The sequence below is a fragment of the Ursus americanus genome, chromosome 1, assembly GCF_024610735.1.
Source record: "Ursus americanus isolate L20-20 chromosome 1, mUrsAme1.1.p, whole genome shotgun sequence".
In the NCBI taxonomy this organism is placed as follows: domain Eukaryota; kingdom Metazoa; phylum Chordata; class Mammalia; order Carnivora; family Ursidae; genus Ursus; species Ursus americanus.
The window spans coordinates 16,279,671-16,297,089 of record NC_142127.1 but is presented as its reverse complement, the minus strand read 5'-3'; the positions used below and the strand labels follow the sequence as shown (position 1 = coordinate 16,297,089).

The window sequence follows — 17,419 nt, the reverse complement described above, 5'->3', positions numbered from 1 at the left end:
TTCCCTTTGCCTTCCTGGCTCTAACCCTTGACATTTCTATGACTTCTAGAATCTACCATATCATTCTGATAGATTGTTCTGTATCCAAAACATGGTTTCTTGCTTGTGTCCATGACTCACCATATGCTCCTACATGGCCCTGTATTGATTAGCTATGGTCTAAGGAATCCCTGACCTATTGAAGCCTATACTTCAGATTATGGCTAAAGAAGGACAGCATAAGCTGACAAGCTCTGGAGTTAAAACAGGATCACTTTGCTATTCCTTGGACACTGGGAACTTTCAAACTTGCCTCTACCAGATACATGATAAAGCTTTCTAAGTGGCCGAGAAGAATTATGTCAAAAGATCCAAGAATTCCTAGGTGGCCTTATGCTATGAAGGCTATTCCATGTGTCTTGTGTAAGATCAGATGTCCTTACAGATGCAGCACTCTCAGTGCTGTGCATGAAAGTGGCTCATAAGGAGTAAGACAAAGAGTTAGGACTTAGGCACTTGAAATAAATCTGGAGGCACAAAAGCGGACTAGAGCCAGGAGAATAGTGTGCAAGTCAAAATGGGGAACCACTTGGGCAGTCCAGCATAGGAACATGTGTAGCAAAAGGAAGTGTGCAACCTGGACAGGTTGTTTTATTGACTTTCTGGGAAGTCATTAATCGTTTCTTGCCATAGTTATCCCTTTTAAAAAATAATAGTTTGGACCAGCTGATTTCTAAATTTTATTCTATTTCTAGGATGTGAATCTATTTTATTTGCTAAGTACCAGTATCAGAGCATGTTAACAGTCCAGCAGTCCAGCTAACAGACACAAGAACCAGCAACATTAAGTATTTGACATCTGAGACCAACTTCTTTTCTAGAAGAAAAATTCCTCCCACCTTTTTTTTTTTTTTTTTTTTGTATAGTTTCTATTAAGGCAAGGCAGGTGAAAATCCGGGTGTAAGGGCTGGTCTTGGAGAACATCTTTGGGAGCATAAGATGACCCATGGGTCCCCATTCCATAAAACTCTGGTAACTTGTGAGCCACTGGACCCTGCAGTAGTGGGTAAACAGTGCCTCATCCTTTGACACTGAATTTAATTTTGTCAAACCATGAATTAAGACTCTAGAATAATTTAAAAATAGATGATGGTTATCCATGGAGTTTTCTGCCCATAGAATGACAGTTGGGGACTGGATGTATGAGAAGGAACAAAAATCTCTCGGAAACAGTAAGATGAAGTATGGTCATAGTGCAAACAGGGCAGACCAGTCAGAACCTGCCATATCACTCTCACCCCCTGTGTTTGCTGGAGAGAGTCTTCTTCCTAAAGTCACCCTCCTCAATCCTCTCAGTGACTCCAAAATCTAAAGTAGAATGTTGGGCATGACAAAAAGCAGGGTGTTAGCCACACCTTCAGTATGGTGTTCCCAGTGCTTTTCAATTCCGACCATGTGTTGTCATGGATAGACTTATACTATCTCTGTCAAGACTTGCTGCATGATTTGTGGAACCCAATGCAAATGAAAATGCAAGGCCCCTAGCTCAAGAGGGAAGGATTTCAAGATGGCACCAGCACAGCGTTAATCCAAGGGCAATTCCTTACTGAGCTGGGGGCTCTGTGGGACCAGACAGGGTGTGTGTCCATGGAGCTGGCCCTCATCCTTTCTCCCAATCTTCTGCTCCTCTGCTTTTCTGCAAATGAAGCCCACTCACTTTGGGTGCTGTTTTTAGTCTCTGAGCCATTCAACAAATTCACCGAAGCAACTTGTATACGCCATCCTTTCTCTTGTACTGTCTTGTTATGAACCACACTTTTATTGAGGTGAGGAAAAGGCATTAGAACAAATTCGACACTGTTCTCTGGCTCACATTTTCCATTGAGAGACTCTTCAGAGTGCCAAGAGCCTCCTAGATAGTCTGACTCTGAACCAGGGGTTCTTAATGAAGGGTGAAGATCAGGGTTACTTAGGATGCTTCTTCAAAATATACTTCCCAGATCTGTAAACCCCTCTTACATGTGCTATCGGAAAGGCTTCTCAGCAAAATATTGGTAAAGCCACACTTAAAGGCTATTGCATTTTTTTGGTTATTTTATACATCTTATCATTATTTTTGAGACATACATGCACATATATGTGTCTATGCCCCTCTCCCCCCTTGATTAGAATCTGTTTAAACTGACATTTGTCTTTGAGTGTTTTAAACTTCTGCACAGCTCATAAATTCTGTTTGGTGACGATTATCCACTTGGACTCAGAGCGAATTTATTTGTGACTGGATCTAGCGGAGGCCACAAACTAATTATTGCAACCAACCAAGAAAAATACAGGGAATGAGGAAATGCCGCAAGTATTGACAATATTTATTGTAGCATATGGCTAATGTACAAAGAGGTAATAGAACGATGTATCTCAGGGGATCATTCAAAAGGAAAATTACTTAAATTAACTTTTCAGGCAAACCGAATTATGCATTACACCCCCTCCTGTAATGCTATACAAAGTCAATGTTTGTGAAGAGGAGAACTGGAGGCTATAAATCAAGGCTTTCATAAGAACTGTTGTGTCTGCAGGGATTTTTTTTTTCCTTTGCGTTTTTGGCTTTTAGATGAATGAAGAATTTTCTCAGCAAATTATTAATTACTCCTTCTTGCCTATAGAATTGAGTTCACTGTAGTTATGTAGGAGTCAATGGTATTCAAACTGCAGCTTTTGATGAAGTAATCGCTGCTTCTGGGGCCTCCTTCAGCTGCCCTGGGCGTGCTTCACATGCAAACGACTGCCAAATGGATTCTTTCGACATTCCAGCCAATTAAAATACATTTAAAGTGCAGCTGGTGGAGAGGCAAGCCGGGCGGTTGTGCGGAGAACTTCAGGGCAGGGAGACAAAAAAACAAACTTTGCGGACGGAGCCCAGCTCAGGCAGCCCAGCCAGGCGTTTGGGGGCAGTGGAGAAAGTCACAAAAAGAGGCTATCTTTAGCTCCTGTCAGAAGCAAAGATGACACTTTGAGCGCCACCTTGAAAGACACAAAAGAGGGAAGCATGTTTGTTAGGGTGTCAGTTTTCTCCCCTCGCCTCTTGAAACTCTGTGTGTTGGCTGGCTGCCCAATGTGGTGCTGCATACAAATATTGACAGAACACAGCGGTGTTTGTTAAACCCGGGCTGGGGAAGCCAGTGATTAAAACTCTTGAAGGAAGATCCGAAAACCCCAGGAACGCTCACCAATAGCGTTAGAACATTGACCGAATGAAAGAGAAAGCACAGAGTGGGCTAACGTGAAACACTGCACCGTCCCTGTCTGCTATGCCTTTTCGGTAAGGACAGAATTTTCTTTTCTCTCCCTTTTTTCCCTTTAATATTTATGTCGGTGTGGAGGAAAGAGCGTCGGATGTGCTCAGCGCTGGGCTGCTCGAGCTCAGATGTGCACAGCGCAGGGTTTGCCTGGGACTTTTCTAGAGGACGTGAGGGGGTTGCACTGTGTCAATAGACACAAGGCATTACCCAGCACGTGGAGCCGGCCAGCGCTGTGCCAGAATTCAGAATGATACAGTTTTAAATGTTTGCCCCCACGGCTCTGTCCCAGTATTTGTTGCATGTGTCCAGGTGTCCCAAGATGGATAGCAGATAGATTCCTCTTGTGAACCAACGGTTAGGATGTACAGGGTTTAATTTTTATTTTCATTTACAACGTTCTCTGGTTCATTCTGCTGCCGGCCCCGCACCTATGCATGCAAAAAATGTTTTCTTCTTCCTAGGTTAATATTCAGTCAAGCAAAAACATTCTGTTTTACTCAAGCAAGTCCAAAATGTTTTCAAATGCTTTGCTTTATCTTGACTTTCATTGGAGAAGCTGCTAGATTAGGAATTTGTTTAAGGTCCGTCTTCTCTTACACTTTAAGGAGGCAGCTGCCTTTGGACAATCTGTGGTTCTGCAAGCTCACTGAATGCCCAGCTCTGTGCATCCCCCTCGGATGCCCACCTTAAATTCCTGAGAATGCTAAGTAAGAGTATGGCCGAGCAGGGGCATTGATTGCTACCCATCGATTTACCAGGGAAAAACACACAAAGTTCCTGATTGTTTCCTATCTTAGCATGTCACGCTAGGCCCTTTTGGGCTTCAGTTGTGTTCATTGCAAACAAAGAATCTTGCACATTTCACGGTGAAGGATCACGTTGCAGTGTCCTGAGCTCAGTTAAATGCGCTTTATTAATCTTTAATGTGCCAGTAGCTCTGAGGCTATGCCAAGCTGAGACTTTCCAAAACTCTCCAAGCTACCTGCTGCCAAGATAAACGGTGGTAGGCCCAGAAGGGATATTTTAAGGAAACTTGCAACAGCAAAGTTTTACCCATTAAGTTTGTCATGAGTCAGTGAAAGAAATCTTAAATAAAAGAGATTTCAGCAAGAGCTGCCCCAGCTCTATACCCTCTGTGTGTGAGACCTACTGGTAGGAGTCCACCTCTTCACACAGTGGTCAATGCTCCATGTGGGGAAGAGAATAAGGCATTCTACTGTATGGGTGTTGGGTGGTATTTATGAAGTGGGTGCTGTGTAAATGGAGATGTGTGTGAATGCAGAAAGCTTTCCTGCCTGTGGCAGTGTCTGAACTCAGAGAAAAACAAGGCTACACATGTGGCGGGCTGCTTGTCCAACACAACCATTTCAGACATACCAGAAGAGCCAGAGATGGGCAGTGGTCACAGAAGTACATCGGGACTTAGAAATCTAACTTTGTACAGAAGATAAATGGGATAGTATGCTTCAGGAAATTGGGCACTGAGGTGACTTAATGACTCAGAGGGCAATGTGGACCTAGGTTTGACTGGGTCTTGGAGAATGTAAGGCTGTGACCCCTTAGAGCCATAGATTGACTCATCAGGCCACTACAGGGTGAACGGTGTCATCCTTATTCCCTGAGGATGCAGATAATAGACAGAAGGGACCCTGCCCTTAAACAGAGACTTCACCTGTCAGGGTCAGGTCACTATGAGGAGAACACTGAAATGGAGCTAGGAGGAGCTCCAAGATTTGTTTCTGACTTAGAGTCACTGAAGCAAAGACTTTACAAATACTTGCAGGCATGATGGGTAAGGATCAAGAATGAGGGATGGTTTCAGTTAAGCAGGAAGCCTTTTTGGTTTTTTTATTCAAAGTATAATTAATATATGATGGTTAAGTAGATGGTTTTATTGCCTTTAGAGTCTAGTACAGTCTCCTTACTGTGGCCTAGAACAGGGTTGATAAACTACTGCATGACAGGCCAAAATCTGCCCATCCTTTGTTCTTATAAATAAAGTTTTATTGCAACATGGCCATACCCTTATATTTACCTATTGCCTATGGCCACTTTTGTGCTACCACGGCAGAGGTGTGTAGTTTCAACAGAGTCCCTACAGCCCCCCAAAGCCTGAAACATTTGCTATCTGGCCCTTCACAGATAAATTTGAGAGACAAGACATGGAGACCAACCTCTCAAACCCTCTGTAGTGAAGGAACAGTTTTATTTTTTTGTTCAAATTTCCAGTCTGTTATGGACTGATAGTTTTCTTAAATGTGATAAAAATGTTGTTTGACTGCCGTGACGATGTCAAACTGCTGCAAAATTTCTAAACATTTACTCTTATATTTTGGACTTACCTCATCATGGATGCTGGACAAACATAGTTTGCAGACTGGCGCCAGACTGGGCCACACTCTGAGCGGATGTAGAACCTGCTTGGGTTTCTAGTCTCATCCATGCCCTTTGTCCCCAATCTCCAATCGTGCTGCTCTTCTTTCTGAGGATGGAATACAACAAACTCTTCCCCAAATCTGGGGCTCTGCTTCTGATGTTTGCTTGATCTGGAAATCTTTTCCCTTGTCTTCTCTTAGCCTCGACCTTCCTTAGGTCTCTGTTTCAGCTTACTTGGTCAAGGAGACTTTGGGACCACTCCCTCTGAAAAGCCTTTCCTCATCTTACATCACCCTCTTTTTAGAGCACTTCTGACAATGAATATGTGCCTTGTTTTTTTTATTTATTTTCCTATGATTTGTTTCCCTGTGTTGCTCTGCAGTCAGTAACAGATAATATCATCCATTCCAGCGGGTTTAAGCAGGAAGGGATTTCACACTGGGTTTAGGTGGCATATACAATCTTGTAGGAGTCGGGGAGCAGGCAGAGCTTCTGAGCTAATGCTCGGAATGACACAACAGAGTTTGCCATTATGTGTTGGTCACTATACAAAGGTCAGAATCAGGAAGTTGATGCCACCACTGCCAGCTCTAGAGTCGCACCATCATCTCCTCCACCAAAGTGGGAATCTCTGTTGCTTGAAACATATGAAGCTAGGGACAGGATACTGGGGCCTTTGCTGAAGAGATTGCAGAACACTTAAGCCTCTGGCAGGAAGAGTAGAAATACAGCATCTACCTCATGCTCTTCACTCGGACTTTGAAATCCCACTGATGGGGGTTCTCCTGGGTGAAATCTGGATCACAGAAGAACCTAAGTTATCAAAGGATTAGGCAAATGCCATCTTAGGTTTTTTAGTCTCTACTGCTAAAGTGGAGTCACCAGAATCTCTCCCCACCCCCTCTTGGAAGTTAATGTCCATGAGGGCAGGGACTTTGTCTGCTTGCTCATCACCCTATGCCAATATTAAGATTAGCACCCAGCATGTGTGTGGGTGCCTGGATGGCTCAGTCGGTTAAGCATCTGCCTTCGGCTCAGGTCATGATCCTGGAGTCCCAGGATCAAGCCTCTCATCGGGCTCCCTGATGAGCAGGGAGTCTGCTTCTCTCTCTCCCTCTGCTCCTCCCCTTGCCTGTGCTCTCTCTGTCTCTCTCTCTCTCTCAAATAAATAAATTCTTAAAATCTTTAAAAAAAAAAAAAAGATTAGTGCCTGGCATGTGTAACATACCAAATAAATGTTGATCATGAGAATGCATGTATGAGTGAATGAATGACATGTTTCATGGAAGTCTGTGATTTATAGGAGGGTAGCATGTGGCATACATGAGAGAGATTAATGCATGTGAATCAGTTTGGGAAATGTCTCAATGATAGGAGATGGAAGACTACCTATAGGCAATACTCTCATTTTTGAAACATACGTTGTTTTTCAAAATGGAAACATACTCATGTAGCTGCAGTGAGCCTGTCTATTCAGAGATGGGAACATTCTGATTACTTCCTTGTATTATCATTTACTGAGGGAATATTATGAGATATACACTACACTAAGTGCTATATATGCATTAACTCATTCAATCTGCTAAATATCCTGAAGAAGTAGGTATTATTTCCATTTATAAAGAAGAAGCAGAGGCTTTGTGCCTCTGATTTCCAGAAATGCTGTATTATATTATTTTAAATGTCCATATTTCCAAAAAGTTGATGAGACATACAAAAAAGTAAGAAAGTATATTGTATCGACAGGGGGGGAAAAAGCAGTCAATAGGAATGATTTCTTAGGAAGTCCAGACATTGGACTTACTAGACAAAGATATTAAGCCAGTGACCATAAATATGCTGAAAGAATTAAAGGAAATCATATCTAAAGAAATAAAGGAAAAGATGAGAAGACTATCTCAGCATACAGAATATTAATAAAGAGAAATTATGGGAAAAAACAAATAGAAATTTTGGAGATCTGAACTACAATAAAATGAAAAATTCACTAGTGTGATTCAATAGCAAATTTGAGTAGGCAAAAGAATCAGAAAACTTGAAGACAGATCAAATGGAGAGTATTCAATATACAAACAGAAAGAAAAAAAAGAATGAAAAAAGTAAGTAGAAATTCAGAGACCTGTGCTACACCAAGTGTACCAACATACACATAATGGGAGTATGAGAAAGAAGGGAGAGACAAGAAGGGACAGAAAAAATTCTTAAAGAAGTAATACCTGGAAATTCCCATATTTGATGTAAAATATAAATCTACATATCCGAGAAGCTCAATGAATTCCAAGTAGGGTAAACTCTCAGAGGTCCACTCTGACATACATCATTATCAGTTTGCCAAAAATCAAAAAATCTGGAAAGCAGCAAGAGAGAAGTGTATAAGTTTGTCTCACTAATATTAACAGCCAATTTCTCATCAGAAACCATGAAGTCCAGAAAGCCATGAGATGACACATTCAAAATAGTGAAAGAAAAATTGTCAACCAAGAATTCTATATCCAGCAAAACTATTCTTTAAAAATGAACAGGAAATGAAGACATTACCAGATAAACAAAAAATGATAGAATTCACCAGTAACAGAACTTTCCTACATGAAATACTAAAGGGAGATCTTCTGGCTAAAACAAAAGACACTAGATAGTGATTTGAACCCACATGAGGAAATAAAGAGCACTAGTAAAATATAAAAGACAAAGTAAAAGTATTTTTGTTTATAACTCCTTTTTTCTCCTGCTTGATTTAAAGGATGCCTACAACACAAGGCTGTAAGTATAAAGCTATGTGGTTGAACTTGTAATGTGTATGATAATGAAAGGACAAAGTAGAGGGTAGTGAATAGAGCTATAGTCAAGCAAAGATTTTGTATAAAGCTAAAATAAAGTAGGTATTAATCCAAGTAGATGTTTTATTTGACAACCTAGATGAAATAGACAAATTCTTAGACACAAAATACTGAAACTGACTAGAAAATATGATCAGACTTTTAGCAAGTAAAAAGATTGAATTACTAATTAACAAACTTAGCACAAAGAAAAGCCCAAGCCAGATAATTACCTGGTTAATTCGAGTCACATATTAAAAGAAAAATTAACACTAATTCTTCACTAATTCTTCCAAAAAGTAAAAGAGAAGGGAGCATTTCCCAGCTCAGTCTAGAAGGCCAGTGTTACTCTGATACCAAAATCAGACAAAGATACAAGAAACAAAAACTACAGACCAACATGTCTTATGGATATAGATATACTATAATTCTCAACAAAATACTAGCAAACCAAATGCAAAAACATTTAAAAAGGATTATACACTAGCCTAAGTGAGATGATTTACCCCAGGAATGCAAGATTGGTTATGCACATGAAAAATAATCAATGTAATACAATAACACATTAATAGAATAAAAAACAAAACCCATATTGTTATCATCTCAATAGATGAATAAAAAAATTAACACTTTTTCATGATGAAAACTCTAAATAAACAAGGAGTAGAAGATAATTCCCTCAACCTGATAAAGAGCATTTATAAAAAACTTACAGCTAACATTGTACTTAACAGTGAAAAGCTTTCTCCCTAAGATCAGGAAAATATAAGATGTCAGCTCTCTCACTTCTATACAATCTTGTATTGTTGTTTTAGACAGATCAATTAGGCAATAAAAAAAAAAAAAGATGCCCAGATTGAAATGAAGAAGTAAAGCCGTCTCTATTTGTTGACATGGTTTGGTACAGAGAGAATCCTAAGGAATCCACTAAAAAAAGAGCTAATAAATAAATTCAGAAGAGTTACAGGATACAAGATCAATATACTGAAATCAATTGTATGTGTATACCACAGCAGTGAAAAACTGAAAAATGAAGTTAAGAAAAATAATGCAATATAAGATAGCATCCAAAAGAATATAATATTTAAGAAGAAGTTTAACAAAAGAAGTGCAAGACTTATATATTGAAAACTGCTGAATGAAATTATAAAGGACCTAAATAAATAGAAAGATATCCCATGCATGCACATTGGAAGACTTAATATTGTTAAGATAGCAATATTATCTGAAATTGATCTACAGATTCAACACGATTATTATCAAAATTCAAGCTGATTTTTTTTCAGAAACTGACAAGCTAAAATTAAGATTTTTATGAATATGCAAGTGACCTAGGATAACAAGAACTATCTTGAAAGAGAAAAGCAAAGTTGTAACTTCCAATTCTTGATTTATTTTTTTATTTTTTAAAAGATTTATTTATTTGAGAGAGAGCGATAGAGAGAGAAAGAGAGAGAGTGCGAGCGTGCGCATGAGCCAGGGGAGGGGCAGAGGGAGAGAATCTCAAGCAAACTCCATGCCGAGCATGGAGCCCCAACGTGGGGCTCAATCCCATAACTCTGAGATCATGACCTGAGTTGAAATCAAGAGTCAGACATTTAACCAACTGAGCCACCCAGGCAGCCCCCAATTCTTGATGTTAAAAGCACTGCAAAGCAACCATAATAAAAACAGGGTATCACTAGCATAAGACTAGACACATATATCAATGGAATAGAATTGAAAATTGAGAAATAAACCCTTACATTTACGGTCAGTTGATTTTTGAAAAGGGTGCTAAGGCAATTTAGAGTAGATAAAGAATAGCCTTTTCAACATAATGGCTCTGGGACAGATGGATATCCACAAGTAAAAGAATGAAGTTGGACCCTTAACTCATACCTTATACAAAAATTAACTCAAAATGGATCACAGAACTGAATGTAAGAGCTAAAACCATAAAAACCTAGGAAGAAAACATAGTAAATCTTCATGATTTGGGATTAGGTAGTTTTCTCAGATATGACACCAAAAGTAAGTGACAAAGGAAAAAACAGCTAAGTGGGACTTAATAAAAATTAAAAGCTATTGTGCTTCAAATGACATCGTCAAAAAAGTGAAAAGATAACCCACACAATGGGAGAACATATCTGCAAATCATATATCCAAGAAGATACCTGTATTCCACACAATGGAATATTATTCTACCAAAATATACAAAGAACTCCTACCACTCATTCATAAGAATCAAAGTAACTCATTTTAAAAATGGCCAAAGGATTCAAAGTCATTTCTCCTAAGAAGATAAGCAAACATCTAGTAAGCACATGAAAATATGTTCAACATCATTAGTCATTATGGTAAACACAAAGCAAAACCAAATGAGATACCACTTCATACATGCTAGGATGACTGTAATTAGAAAAAAATAAATAGTAATAAATTTTGGCAAGGATGTAGAGAAATTAGAACTTTCATATATTGCTGGTAGGAATATAAAATGATACAGCCATTTTAGAAAAGATTTGGCCATTTCTCAAAATGCTAAAAATAGATTTCTTATTTGATCCAGCAATTCCTCTCCTAAGTATATACATTCAAGAGAATCGTAAGCATGTGTCCAGACAAAAATGTGTACATGAATGTTCTTAGCAGCATTATGCATAATTGCCAAAAAGTGGAAAGAACCCAAATGTCTGTCAGCTGATAAATGGATAAACAAAATGTGGTATAGCCATATAATGGAATATTATCAAGCCATATAAAGGAGTTAAGTACTGATACATACTACAGTGTGGATTACCTTGAAAACATTATGCTACATGAAAGAAGATAGACACCAAAGGCCACATATCATATGATTCCATTTTTTGTGAAATATCCAAAATAGGCAAATCTATAGATACAGAAAGTCAACTAGTGGTTGCTAGGGGCTAGGAAAAAGAGAGATTGGGGAATGATTAGTAATTAGCATGGCATTTCTTTTTAGGGTAATAAAATGTTCTGGAACTTGGCATTTCTTTTTGGGGTAATAAGATATTCTGTAATTACATATTGGTGATGGTTGCACATCTCCGTGAATATACTAGAAACTATTGAATAGTACTTTCTTTGAAAAATAATTTTACTGTATGTGAATTATATCTCAATAAATTTTTTATTAAAAAAAAATGCCAAGGTGAGACATCAGAGTAATTGGACTCCTCCAAGTCAGGTTCACCTTACCTATTTCTGATCATAAGGCAAGAATGCAAATAGAGGTCCTTATGCCACAAGTCAAATGTTTTAAAATTATGAATCAAGCAATCACAATCTTACATGTGTTTTATTCTCTTGCATTGACAAATACATCCTCGTCCAGGAACGGTTCTGTACTGTTGGCTACGGAAAATCAGCAAAGGCTTTAAGAAGAACAATGATGTGATCGTATCATCATATCTGAAGCAGTTTGTTGGCGGCCCTGTCAAGGCGTAGGTAGAGGAAAGCCTGGGGATGGTAGCAGTTAGTAAGCCACGGTGATCATCCTGCCAGGAATTGAGGCGGACTCAAACCGATGTCATAGTACGGAGATGGTGCGGCAGATGGAACAGGCATGCTCAAAGCTGGGTCAGCACAGACAGACGTGAAAGGAGAGAGAGGGGAGAAAAGAGAAAGAAGTGGCTGACCTTTAGAACCTCAGTGACTCAGGCTGATAACATCATTAACAAAGAGATATAAGCAGCAGCAGGTGGGAGGAGAGGAACGTTGAGAGACAGGCTTTGGGGATGTGAGGCAGAGCTGTGTGTGGGGTATCAGGTGGAAATTACCAATTAGTATTTAGAAGCACATGCTTGGAGTATAGAAAAGAGGTCTGAGTTAGTAAAATGATTTAGAAGTCCTTGGACTTGTCAGAGTACCAGGAAGGAGTAAGAACCAAATGGAAAGAGCAGTACCATTAATAATTAGACTCTGAAATGTTCCTACTAAAACAAAAGACAAAGATACCACCATTTGCAAGAAACTGTCGTGCTGTGTAGTAGAGTCTCAATGGTGAGCTTGATGCTATTGGTTAGAAAGTGGTGATTGTGATGTGATCCATAACCAGTAACAGGTGGGAAGAACACACAAAATCAGCTGAATCATAATGGGAAAGACATAGAACTGAACTTCTCATTTATGTATAAATTATAGCTTATATATAAAAATGTACACATAACAAAAAATACATTACTGGTGTAGTTTTGCTTGTTAGGATTCTTTTGGTGTGATAACCTGCGTTTGAAAGAAGAAAAACAGGCTGTTAATTCTTAATTGCTTTAACTGGGTGATGATGCTATTTAATGTTGTTATTGGATTTATACCTTGAAGGTACTTCAGAACCATTAATTAGACATTCCTTATCAGCTCTCTTCATTAGACATTAGCGGCCTGCTTGCTGCTGCCATTCTCCCACATGCTGTAATTTATGCCTGATGATGTGATTTGTTCACTGGGAAGGGCACCTAGAACTGAGAACCTGCTGGGTTTTGGTTATTGAAAGAGCATTGATTTGAGTTTGGTGTTGCAAAGTGTTTTGTTGGTTTACTTACTGAATGAGTAACATTTGCATGTTTTCACTGGCTTAAACTTATGTCTAAAACACCTCTCTGTACTTTGATTGGCAAAACACAGAGCTATTCCTCTTTCCGGTCAACCAGGCTTGGCTTCAGGAGTCCCTACTTTCACCTAATCACCAGGAAGAGGCTGTGTTGTTTCTTTGGATTCACTGGCATTGTAACATTTCTTAGAGAGGCAGGTATTTGCACAATAAAGGATTGGACTTAGTTGGTGGAATATGGAAAGGTTAGAAGTTGAATGTGTTAATCAGGTTTCTTATTTTCAATTAGCAGCAATCACGTATTTTCAACAAACTGAAGGAGCTAGGTTTAGGCCATATTCTAAAAGAAATAAAGATTTTATATCTCTCCATTTCAGTTCTACCAAAATGTTCAGGTCTTCCTTTTCTTTCCAAGCTTCTAAAAATCCTATAGCAGGACTGACTGTCACCTGCCTCTGTGATTTATAGGTCATGCTCTTTTATGTCTTGATCTGTATCCTATTGTAATACTCTCATTAGATTTGAAATGGGTTGCTATGAGGTAGGTTTTCTCATAATCTAATGGTAGGAGTGTAAATTAGCATGGCTTTTGTGGAAAGCCTTTTAGCAGCATGTATTAGAGTATTCCACTCTATACTATTCTGATTTTATCTATTCAATAGAAATAATATGTGATGTGGACAAATATCTACTTATAAAAATATTCGTTACTGTATTATTTATAATGATAACATATGGAAGACAACTTCCTATCAATAGGAGAGTGATCAAATACATTATGGTAGAGAGAGCTCTTGTAAATCAACAAGAAAAAGAGGACTACCCCAATAGAAAATGGTTAACGAAATGCCATTCACCAAAAAGAAATGCAAATGGCTAAGTGGCATTTGAACAGATGTTCAATCTCATTAGGAATCAAAGGATACAAATGAAAATAATGATATATTATTTTAACTATTAGGAAAGATGAAACGATCCCATTGATGAAGAGGTGGAAATCAGACATTCTCATTTACTCTTGGTGGAAGCATAATTGGCACAAATGGGGGGGGGAGGGTAGGAATTTGAATGGGAGAGAGCATACTTTCGACTCAGCAATGCACTTCTAAGATTGTATCTTAAAAATAATTAACGAGTCTACAAAGAACATGCATAGGATATTTATCACAGTCACACTCATGCTAGTGAAAACTGAAAATAATCTAAAACCCATTGGTAGGTGATTGTTAAATATGTAATAGTACAACCACATGAGGGAATACTATACAGCCATTAAAAAATGATATAGATCTAGGGGCGCCTGGGTGGCTTAGTCCATTAAGCCACCAACTCTTGATTTCAGCTCAGGTCATGATCTTGGGTTGGTGGGATCAAGCCCCACCTCGGGCTCCGTGCTGGGTGTGGAGCCTGCTTGAGATTCTCTATGTCCCTCTCCCTCTACCCCTCCTCCAGCTTGTGCACGTGCACACACACTCTCTCTCTCTCAAAAAACAAACAAAAAAGACCCCTGATATAGATATATCTAATAGGAATGATCCAATGATACAGGAAGTAGAAAATGTAGGCTAAAAGTAAATGTGTATCATGAACTTATTTTTAAAAAGGCATGTATTTATTTGCATATATGTGCATACAAACAAATGTTTCAAAGTCCGACCACTAAGATGAGACAATAACTTGTTTCTTACTGTACATCTTTGTATTGTTGAATTTGTCTTTAATTCATATATATTAATATCATAATCAGTAAAATGTACCTTCACCATTCACTGCTGTAATCAAAGAAATAAAATGTTATATTCGTAAAATGAAATCTTATATAGCTAGTTAAAAGAGTGATTTTGAAAAAAATAGTTAAAAAGAAATACATAGAAAAAAGACTGGAGAAGAAATTCATCAAATGTTAATAGTGTTTATGATACAGACCTACAACAAGAATTATGGTCATAACCAAATTATTTGTAATAAATATCTATCATTTTCATATCTGGAAAAAAAATTAAACAATTTAAAACAGTTATTTGTTTTGTGACCAATTTCTGAATAATCTCTTTTAGGTGACACAGATCAGAATGTCATAGGTACACCTATAAATATAGGTACACACACACAGGAATATATATTGTACATACCAGATATATGTCATGAGCCAATTAGAGAATGCTGGTATGTGGACATTTCTATACCAGTGGTCAGTGTAGACACTGTGGCAGGCAGAATTCTAGGTAGTTTGGTCTTCTGGAGAGTTACAGAGAAATGTCATTCACATTCTTAAAACTTCTATACATTTACTAAACAACCCACAGACTTAGGTAAATGGTAAAAACAAATTAGGAATCATGTGACCCCACTGGCCCCAGTTTGATCAAATTATGTGCAAAATTCTTTTTAGAAGAGATGGTTCATTAACAGGGAGGAGATCATTTTATTTCAGTTGTAAGAATAGCCTTAGGCATTTATATTTTTATATATGTATATAAATAAAATAGGGAAGATTCAGCCATCACTGGGGTCTTTTAGAATCCCAAAGACAGCAGAATGAAGTATCAGTTGTCAGATTTTAACAATGATCTGTCTTCAGAATTTTTGCTTCAACATCTAGAAAAGGGTTCAGTTTCTTATTTCAAACCAATTAAATATTCTGGATGAAACAAGTCACTCATTTGCCTATGACCTTTTAGAAAAGTTGTTTGTTAAAAAAGCTGTATCTATTATTAATATGGATTTGCATTGACTATGTTTTAGTGTGTTTATAAATGGTGAACTCAGTTTCTGAAATTAAACTTTTTATTTGCAATTTTCTAAAAAAAAAAGAAAGAAATCCTATTATCCTATTTGCTTTCTCAGAGAGCAAATTTGGAAAATTTGGGAAGATATATTTTTTTTGCCAAACCACCCAAAGTAATTTAATAACTTACCCCTCCCCCCATACCCCAAATTATCTTAAATTGATGTAGTCCTCTCACCTTCTTAGCATATAGTCTTTGGTTTTCAGAGCAACCTTATGAGTCAGGCAGGGTAAATGTTTATATTTCACAGATAAGGAAAGAACTTCAGAGAGGTTAAGTACATTGCTCAGGATCTCAGACTAGAAATTCAAGGGGCTGGGATCTGGACCCACATGTTTCTGACAGTCCTGTTATTTCTGGGACTTGAATCTGAGTTTACTGCCTTCAAATGCAGTTGTTTTTCTATACATTATCATTCTATTCTTCTCTCAGAAGTTTACGATGCCTTTAAAGTCATTCCAGGATTGCACCTGGATCCATTTTCTGACAAGGCACCAGGGAGTGAAAAGGAAAGGAGGGTTCTAGCCAAAGGAATGACTTTGGTAAGGGATAGGCTAGGGGAAGTGGTTTGGGAGTGGGATGGAAGTGGGTGAGGTCTCAAACCCAAATGTCTGCAAAGGCCGGACAGGTGGATATAAAAAAATGGAAGCCTGACAACAGTGAGAAAAATGAATTCAGTTGCATGATAATAAATGGGACTGTCCCTGGATCTCATTGTGGCAGAGCGGCAGGGATTCCTGAGGATGTGGGTGTGCTGGGGAGTGTGCCTGAAAGATGTAGCTGTTACTCAGCACCAGCAATTACTGCCAAAAAAGAGCTGGCTGTGTGTGTGTGTGTGTGTGTGTGTGTGTGTGTGTGTGTGTGTGTGTTTTAATTATTTAGAAGAAACCTGGAAATCTGATTTTTAGGTAAAATCTCCTCATTTTAAATGCTAGCTGTAATTTTAAAATAATAATTTGTAGGCCAACTACAATACATCTGAAGGCCATCAAAACCCCTCAAGTTGCTGATTTGTGATTTCTGGGACATATTCCGTCCGTCTTGAGGTTTTACAAGGCCCCTGACTGATCAAATTCTGTTCCTGATTTCTTGATGTGTTAATTATGCCACTGTGATTCTTGACAGTTGTCCTTTACATATTTAGGAAAACATCACGCTTTCATCTTCACACACATGCCAGCCAGCCCTCCCTGACCCTAGTTCTTTCCCACATTCCTTCTAAGAGATAGGAAGAGAAGGATGTGCCTGAGAGGATACCTCCACGCGTGCCCCCAGAACAGTCTACATAAATAGTAGACTGTTGTATGTAAGTGCCGAGGAATGGCCCTCAGGGCTTGGGAAAGATGTGCTTTAATTAAGTTACATTTCTGACTTTAATTATTGTCTAGACTAGAATTTTTTGCGAGACTGTAAATGTAGGGGTGGTGGCTCGGTGATACAAATCACTCAGGTTTCCTTTGCCTGTAAGAATCCAATGAGAAGGTGCCATTCACTGCTGTAATCAAAGAAATAAAATGTTATATTCGTAAAATGAAATCTTATATAGCTAGTTAAAAGAAAGGGAAAGGTTAAAAGATGTATGAGCAGTGGTGTAAATTATCATGT

The 17,419-nt window shown here is 38.4% G+C and overlaps 1 protein-coding gene across 1 annotated transcript in view; it reads left to right on the top strand.

The window, feature by feature from the left end:
• The first annotated feature begins 2,842 nt into the window (after window positions 1–2,842).
• NCKAP5 (NCK associated protein 5) overlaps window positions 2,843–17,419 on the top strand; it is a 941,115-nt gene continuing 926,538 nt past the window's right edge. Inside the window, exon 1 of the mRNA XM_087856956.1 lies at window positions 2,843–3,298. The gene's annotated coding sequence lies outside the window, so the exon portion shown is untranslated. The remainder of the gene's footprint in view (window positions 3,299–17,419) is intronic.